At 38.7% G+C, this 9306-nt stretch overlaps 1 long non-coding RNA gene across 1 annotated transcript in view; it reads left to right on the top strand.

Moving 5' to 3' along the window:
• Positions 1 to 396: 396 nt before the first annotated feature.
• The window catches only part of LOC118761734, a 25073-nt gene continuing 16163 nt past the window's right edge, over positions 397 to 9306 (top strand). The window contains exons 1-2 of the long non-coding RNA XR_004997601.1: positions 397 to 408; positions 3923 to 3930. This is a non-coding gene — a long non-coding RNA (uncharacterized LOC118761734). The remainder of the gene's footprint in view (positions 409 to 3922; positions 3931 to 9306) is intronic.

Here is a 9306-nt window from a genome sequence, read left to right as displayed (position 1 = left end):
TTTTGTTTATGTTTGCTTTAAAGTGCACAGCAAGTAAAAAGAAATGTATCATTATACAATACAAATAATAATAATAATAATAATAATAATAATAATAATAATATAATAATAATAATAATAATGATGATGATGATGATTATGATGATGGTGGTGGTGGTGGTGGTCGTGGTGGTCGTCGTCGTGATGATAATGATAATGATAATGATAATAATAATTACGAAAAACGTAAAGAAATTTGGAAATTAATTGAAAAAAAAGAACAAGAAAATTATTTCCACGATATTGGGGAAATATTTTGACACCTTAGTAAAGCATTCGTTATTGAAAAAATATTTCCATTATCATTTTAATCTTAACCTGCACCTATAACCTATATCTATCTATATGCATACATGCTTCAGTACGTGTGTTAGTATGTACGCGCGCGTATTATATATATTATATTAATATATATATATATATATATATATATATATGTTGTGTGTGTGTGTGTGTGTGTGTGTATGAATGTATGTATACATAAATACACACACAAACACACACATATATCAATGTTTATATATATATATATATATATTCAAATGTATATGTATGTAAATATATGTAATGTGTTTATGTATATCTATTTATCTATACCTGTACAGTGATATGTTGCGCGAATATATATGAATAGCATCTATTATATGATAATTTTTTCTTTGCGTTTTAAATTCAAGCGTGCTTGTAGGGCTATACATACATTCGCATAAACACATTTCTATATGTAATTGTGCATATGCGTATGTATGTACATATATATATATATACACACACACACACATATATTATATATATATATATATATATATATATATATATATATATATATATATATATATATATATATATATGTAATATATATATATTATATATAATACATACATATATATATATATGTATATATATATATGTATATATATGTATGTATATATGCATATATATATATATATATATATATATATATATATATATATATATTTCCAGAGAGGAGGAGAGAGAAAGAGAGAGATCCGTTGGCCCGGCTGTGTATCTATCTATCATCTATCTATCGTTCTCTCTCTCTCTCTCTCTCTCTCTCTCTCTCTATCTATCTTTCTATTTATCAATATGTCTGTGTACATTTATACGCATGTGTATGAGTGCGTATACGTATCTGTGCGCGTGTTTATGTACGTTATGTATCTTTTGACGAATGTATGTATGTATATGTGTATTTGTATATATATATGTCTGCTTGTGTACGTACCTTTGAAAGTGTGTCTGTGTAAGTGTGTCTGTATGTGTGTTTGTTTATGTATATGTGTTGAAGCTATTTGGTCTGCAGAAATCAATAACTGAAAGCAACTTTTCTTATTGTAAGAGCGGTGTGATGATGATGATGATTGTGATGATGATGATGATGATGATGGTGGTGGTTGTGATGTTGATTGTGATGATGTTTACAGTGATAGTGGTTACTATGATTGTGATTGTGGTGGTGTTGGTGATGATGATGATGACGAGGAAGAGGAGGAGGAGGAGGAGGAGGACGAGGAGGAGGACGAGGAGAAGGAGGAGGACGAGGAGGAAGAGGGCATACGGGCGGCGGGGAGAATTGCGAAATGGTGGTTGATAGAAAAATGACAATTGTGAGATTCAGAAATGAATCACAAAACCAGACAACAAAACAAGAACGCCAAAAAAAAAAATTCATCCACTCCTCCTCTGTCTCCTCCTTCACCACCACCACCACCACCACCACTACCATTATCATTACTACCGAAACAACATCAACAACAATGACAAGAGCAGCAGCAGCAGCAGTAGCAGCAGCGGCAAGAGTGAAACGTAGATGTACATACGTAAACATACAATACATACATAAAGTAATATTGTTGTTAGTGTTATTGTTTAACCGTAGATGAAACCTTGATCCAGCAGACGTTCCGTTAAAGACCTCACCACCAAAATGGTAGCGTCACTTGCTGTAATGTATTTCCTGGTTAGACGGTTTGTTGGTATTTTAGAGTTGTCTTGGCTGTTATTTCCAGCCGGCTGGTTGACCAGATAAGGAGACTCTTTCTCAAGTGATGTGTTAAGAGGTAAACAGTTCTTTATTAAGATATATACATGCTACAATATGGCGCAAATGTCAACTGGACCATTGTACGGCTGTGGCAAGACCAGGTTTGCTGGTCAACATTCATTTTCACCATTCTATTCACTTACACACGCACGCATGCGTGCACACACATGCACACATGCACATGCACATACATGCATACATTCACACGTACACATGCACATGCACACACATCCATACACACACGGTCACACATACACAGTCACGGCTTCCAGATATCTTTTGCCAGCTCTATCTGTCTTTATCACTCCCTCAATTTCAACATTTATCTCCTTCTCTCTCTTTCTTTGTCTTTCTCTCTACACCTCTCTCTCTCTCTCTCAGTCTCTCTCTCTCTCTCAGTCTCTCTCTCTCTCTCTCAGTCTCTCTCTCTCTCTCAGTCTCTCTCTCTCTCTCATACTCTCGCTTACTGTCATTATCGGATTTATATCTTTCTTACTCTCTCTCTCTCTCTCTCTCTCTCTCTCTCTCTCTGTGTATCTCTTACCCTAACCTTCTTGCACACGCTCTCCTTCTCTCCTTTCACACTTTATCTCTTTCCCGTGCGCCATCTATCTCTTTCCCCACTCTGGTTCTCTTCCCCATTTCTTTCCAACTGCCATTATCACCTCCTACCGCCTCATCTCTCAATCTCTCTTTCTCTCTCTCTTTTTATCTCCTTCTCCTTCACCTCTCTCTTACCCTCCCACTCTTGCTCTCATTTTATGCAAAGTAAAAACAATGGATAAGGAAATCCTGGTGAAAACATTCAAATGGACATTGCAAATGTCACAGTTCCTACAGTTTTCAAAATGGACAAATTAACTCGCAACAGCAACAACAACAAAAATAGCAGCAGCAGCATTAGCAGCATTAACAGCCAGAGCAACAACAACAACAACAGCATCAACAACAATTACAACAACAATACAACAAAACACAACGGGGCACATAAGTACAACGACAATCTGACAATAAAGCAACATTAAAACATGATACAATACATCCGAAAAATGTTAACAAAAACAACACTACATACACAATACAAAACAACATCACAACAAATTCAAAACACAACATAAAAGAAGGTGCACCACAACGCAACAACATAAAAACTCGACTCAACCATAAGAACACTAACAATACAATAAGAATATGATAGCAAAGCACAGCATCACGTGGTCTAGGATTTTCCCCTTCTCTGCCACTCCACCCACCCCGATTCCATATAGTGTTCAGGAAAGGCAATGTCGCATATCTATACAGATTGAAGGCGGCGAGCTGGCAGAAACGTTAGCACGCCGGGCGAAATGCGTAGCCGTATTTCGTCTGTCGTTATGTCGTGAGTTCAAATTCCGCCGAGGTCGACTTTGCCTTTCATCCTTTCGGGGTCGATAAATTAAGTACCAGTTACGCACTGGGGTCGATATAATCGACTTAATACCTTTGTCTGTTCTTGTTTGTCCCCTCTGTGTTTAGCCCCTTGTGGGTAGTAAAGAAATATATACAGATTGAAGGCACGTGGCTTAGTGGTTAGAGGTATTGGACTCACGATGGTAAAATCGTGAGTTCGAATCTCGGCGGCGCGTTGTTGTGTCCTAGAGGAAAATACTTGATTTAACGTTGCTCCAGTTCACACAGCAGGCAGAAATGAGTCGCATCTGTAGTTCAAAGAGCCAGCCTTGTCACATTCTGTGTCACGCTGAATCTCTCTGAGAACTACGCTAAGAGTACGCAAGCCTCTGGAGTACTCAACCACTGGTACGTTAATTACACGAGCAGGCTGTTCCGTTGATCAGATCAACTGGAACCCTCGTTGTCTTAAACGATGAACTGCCAGTTATACAGAAGTAGTGAATGAAAAATTGCTTTTGCCTTCTGGGACAATCAAACACGTGTTTTCACGTTGTGATGTCCATCAGAACATGTTTTCTTCATAGCTACAACAACGTTTTATAGAGCATATCACACTTCTCCCTCTCTCTTTCATCTCTCTACAAAAAAGTTGTGTGTCTGTCTCCTACGATTTGGATTCCTAACTACTCCCACATTTTGCAGTGCAGTGTAACCAAAACCGGGTATCTTATAGTCGTGATTCATATCGAGCCCTTCTGGGTATTAGCGCGCGTCTACGATGAGTCTACGATTTAAAAAATAATTTACCATCATTTTTTCCATTTTAATGCATTTTTTTCGCTAAGGGATGTAACTCTCTAAAAATGTCATGTCTACGATGAGTCAACGATTTAAAAAAAATTTACCATCATTTTTTTTCCATTTTTAATGCATTTTTTTGCTATTTTTTGGCTATAACTTTCTAAAAATGCTTATATAGTTATTTCCCTTACAAACCCGGGCACCGCCGGGCGATACTGCTAGTATTATATAAATCAATAGTTAAGATAATAATACAAATACAGATTTTAAAAGTCATATTATGAATTATTGAAATCCAGAAATTACTTCTTACAGCTGTTTCAGCCTATGGTCAAAGGTGAAACTAATTTCCATTGCCTATACTTGTCAACATACTAGGGTTGTAGGCATTTAAAAAAATATAATACTTATATGTTAAAAGAACCATAGGCCTCGTCATAAAGAGAGAGAGAGAGGGGGGGGGAATATTTTTCCTGGGGGCTAAAAAAAATGTAGTAACATCGTCCTAATCAGGACTGCCAGTTTATGTTGGCAAATATATTTTACACATTCTCTCTTTCTCTCTATCTCTTTATATATATATATATATACATACATACATACATATAAATACATATATACATGTATACATGTACAGTAGAATGAAAGAAAGAACAAGCAAACAATTGATATCAGTTTAGAGCATGGAGTTTATATATTCAAGCATAACTGCAGCGCCCTTATAACGGGGTTGCTAGAACAGAGTGCATGCCAGAAATAAGGGAGTAAAAAGATGTGCATATAATCTCTCACGGCGGTTTCCAGAATAGATGCGCATATGGTGCGTTTCTCAGCGGACGAAGAGAAGCACTCCATATAGTAGCGGACTGTTCCGTCTGCAATGGATGTAGATCTTTGGTAGGGGATTCTTGTAGTTAGAAGTTCCATTGTCGAAGAGAAAGTGAAGTAGATCATTCGTGGAAGGCTTGTAACGAGTCAAAGGCAGTAGAAAGGAAAGATAGGGTCATGAATGTATGAGGGTAGATAAAGACTAACGTTCATAGCACGTGACAGGCATATACAAAATAGGAGTTATCGTGTGTGTGTGTGTATGTGTGTATGTGTGTGTGTGTGTGAGTGTGTGTGTGTACCATATTCCGTGACAGCCATCTCTGAAGAGCGTAGGGTTACATAATCAGGTTGTTATCTATCACTCCCGTTGAACCCCTAGTTTTGTTTTTAAGTAATAAATAGAATACATTTTGTGATTTAGTAAGACATCAGTGGAAGAAATTTAGTTGGCAAGAAATTTTGATCATTGGTTCGTTTAACTAGGGCTACACAGAGACAATAACAACAACAACATGATGTACAACATGGGGCTCGCTTGATCTATTAGAAATAGCAACCACCGCACTCTCATTTTCTAAGAAAGAAGTATACACAGGCACATGTGTGGATATAAGGTAAGAAGCTTAACTCCTAACCATATGGTTTCGGGTTTAGTCCTACACCGTACGACCTGGGGCAGATGTCTTATACTATAGCACAGGGTTGTTCGAACCATACATGCAGCGTTGATACACGGAAACTGAAAGAAGCCCGTCGTATACACCGTGACACTCCGTCGGTTACGACGACGAAGGTTCCAGTTGATCCGATCAACGGAACAGCCTGCTCCTGAAATTAACGTGCAAGTGGCTGAGCACTCCACAGACACGAGTACCGTTAAAGTAGTTCTCGGGGGAATTCAGCGTGATACGGAGTGTGACAAGGCTGGCCCTTTGAGATACAGGTACAACAGAAACAGAAAGAAAGAGTGAGAGAAAGTTGTGGTGAAAGAGTACAGCAGGGTCCGCTACCACCCCTTGTCTGGTGGAACTTTGTGGGTGCTTTCGCTCATTAAACACTCACAACGCCCGGTCTGAGAATCGAAACCGTGATCCTACGGCCGCGAGTCCGCTGCCCTAACCACTGGGCCATTGCGCCTCCACCCAAGGAGCGCTCCGTCAATTGCTCGTGAAATTAACGTACACGTGTCCGTGGAGTGCTCAACCACTCTAAGATAATTCTCAGAGAGATTCGGCGTAACACAGAATGTGAGAAAGCTGACTCTTCGAAATATAGATACAACTCATTTTTGCCAGCTGAGTGGACTGGAGCAACGTGAAATGAAATGTCTTGCTCAAGCACACAACGCGTCGTCGGGAATTGAACTCACGACCTTACGATCATGAGCCGAATGCCCTAACCACTAAGTATATATATATATATATACGCGCTTTCACGTATATAATATATATATATATACTCGTATATATATATATATATGCATGTATGAGTGTGTGTGATTGTGTTTGCCCCTGTAACTCACTGGTTCGGCAAAATAGATTGATCGAATAAGTACCAGACTTTAGAATATAAATACTGGAGTCAATTCGCTCGACTAAAGCCTTGAAGCTGGTGCCCCAGCATGGCCGTAGTCCAGTGACCGAAACATGTAAAATAATAATAATAATAATAATAATAATAATCCTTTCTACTATAGGCATAAGGCCTGAAATTTGGTGGAAGGGAACTAATCGATGATATCGACCCCAGTGTTTCAATGGTATTTAATTTATCGACCCCAAAAGGATTAAAGGCGAAGTCGACCTCGACGGTATTAGAACTCGGAACGCAATAATAATAAAGCTGATAATAACAACAACAACAACAACAACCAAACAGCAACAGTTACAAAATAAACAAGAGCACCCAGAGAGCGCAAACCTCCTCCAAAGGAACACGAACGTCCGCTCCACGATTGGCCGGAGATGATTATTAAAATGAGAATATATGAAATAAACTCGACTGTTCTCACAAATGAGAATGCTAAAAGGGAACCCGACTGCTCTCAGAAATTAATCTTTAAAAAATAGGAAAAATAATCCGAAATCCTTATCCGGTACCCGATCGATCCCAAAATTTAATCAGTTCGTGTCAGTCACGAGGCCAAACATCCCTGAAAGTTTCATTGGAATCTATGCAGTGGTTCTTGAGATATCTGGTCCACGGACAAACAACAAACGCGACTGAAAACAATACCTCCACCTTCGCTAAGGCGGGGACGGAGATAACAAGAGAAAAACAGCGAAACGAAGTATGGAAAGAAGACGAATTTCTCTCTCTCTATCTCTCTATCTCTCTCTTTATTCTCTCTCGTCTCTCTCTCTCACTCTTACTCTCCCTTTATAACTTTCCCCTCTCCTTTTCTCTTTTTCCCTCTCTCTCCCCACTCTCGCTCTGCCCCTCTCCTCCACCCTTTACCCCTCAATATCCCCCTTCCTCTTCCCCTCCCTTCCCCCCACCCTACACGCGATCACTTTACCTTGTATCTGTTCCTTTCTGTCTCTACATGCACAAACGCCCATACACACATTCGCATACACACGCTTTCTTTCTCTCCTTCTCTCCCTTCCCCTAATACATATACACATTCTTTCTCTGTCTGTCTCTCTATCTCTATCTCTCTCTCACCCCGCACACACCTTTAAAAAAGCAAAAAAAATCATTTACCTATGGCACGGAGGAAATAGTTCAAGGAAAAAACATTGAAATATTTATGAAACGAAGAAGCACGCATACACATTCACACACGCATATACATGCACAGACACGTATAAACATTCGTTCACACACACACACACACACGTACATGTATTTGTATATGTATGTGTGTATGTATAATTTTATATATATATACATGCATACACACACATATATATATATATAGAAAGAGAGAGAGAGAGACAGACAGACAGAGATAGATAGATAGATAGATAGATAGATAGATAGATAGATAGATAGATAGATAGATAGATAGATAGATAGATAGATAGATAGATGGATAGATAGATAGATAGAGAGCTAGATAGAGAGCTAGCTAGCTAGCTAGCTAGATAGATAGATAGATAGATAGATAGATAGATAGATAGATAGATAGATAGATAGATAGATAGATAGATAGATAGATAGATAGATAGATAGATATTGCGCGGCACCCATTTGTCGAGCGCTTTCTACGATTCAAAATGATGCAAATATCAAACATTAAGTGAACGTTTACTTCTGTAATTTCTGGAGTTGCTGTGAGTGAGTCTGTTCACTAATGACTCTTAATTAATTATTGTTAATCGTAGTAGATCATCCACCACTTTCTTCAAACGTCTCGTATCCTCGCTAAAACTTTTGGAATAAATGTGGTTTGTTGACGGTTTTGTTGACAGTTTTCTGCCCAAAAGTTTGGCTGAAAATGAAGTAGTTTCTGTAGTTCTTTTTGGCATTTTAAATCCATGTAATAAAATACTCGAATACGCTTTATTTCATTGTTTGTTTTCTCGTCTTTCACCTAACAACCAATTATAAAGAAGAGTAAACTGTGATAGCAAATCCATTGGCATAAATACGAGAGTCGGTTGAAAGGTTCATGGGCTGACCAAGGCGGCGAGCTGGCTGAAGCGTTAGCACGCCGGGCGAAATGCTTAGCGGTATTTCGCCTGCCGTTACGTTCTGAGTTCAAATTCCGCCGAGGTCGAATTTCCTTTTCATCCTTTCGGGGTCGACTAAATAAGTACCAGTTACGCACTGGGGTCGATATAATCGACTTAATCCGTTTGACTGTCCTTGTTCGTCCTCTCCGTGTTTATCTCCTTGTGGGTAGTAAAGAAATAGGTATTTCGTCTGCCGTTACCTTCTGAGTTCAAATTCCACCGACATCGACTTTGCCTTTCATCCTTTCGGGGTCGATAAATTAAGTACCAGTTACGCATTGGGGTCGATGTAATCGACTTAATCCGTTTGCCTGTCCTTGTTTGTCCCCTCTATGTTTAGACCCCAGTGGGCAATAAAGAATTAAGATACTCGGATCGAATGTTACCAAACGAGGTTTATTTTTCAAAATAAGCCCCCATGTGGTCCACACACTTCTATCGATGTTGCAGGGCTTGGATCCTATTGGTGAAGAAGTATTCATCTTCTTGGTAAAAAAA

The sequence above is a fragment of the Octopus sinensis genome, unplaced genomic scaffold (assembly GCF_006345805.1).
Source record: "Octopus sinensis unplaced genomic scaffold, ASM634580v1 Contig16896, whole genome shotgun sequence".
In the NCBI taxonomy this organism is placed as follows: Eukaryota; Metazoa; Mollusca; class Cephalopoda; order Octopoda; family Octopodidae; genus Octopus; species Octopus sinensis.
The sequence above is the reverse complement of the archived record's forward strand: the minus strand, read 5'-3'. Positions and strand labels throughout refer to the sequence as shown.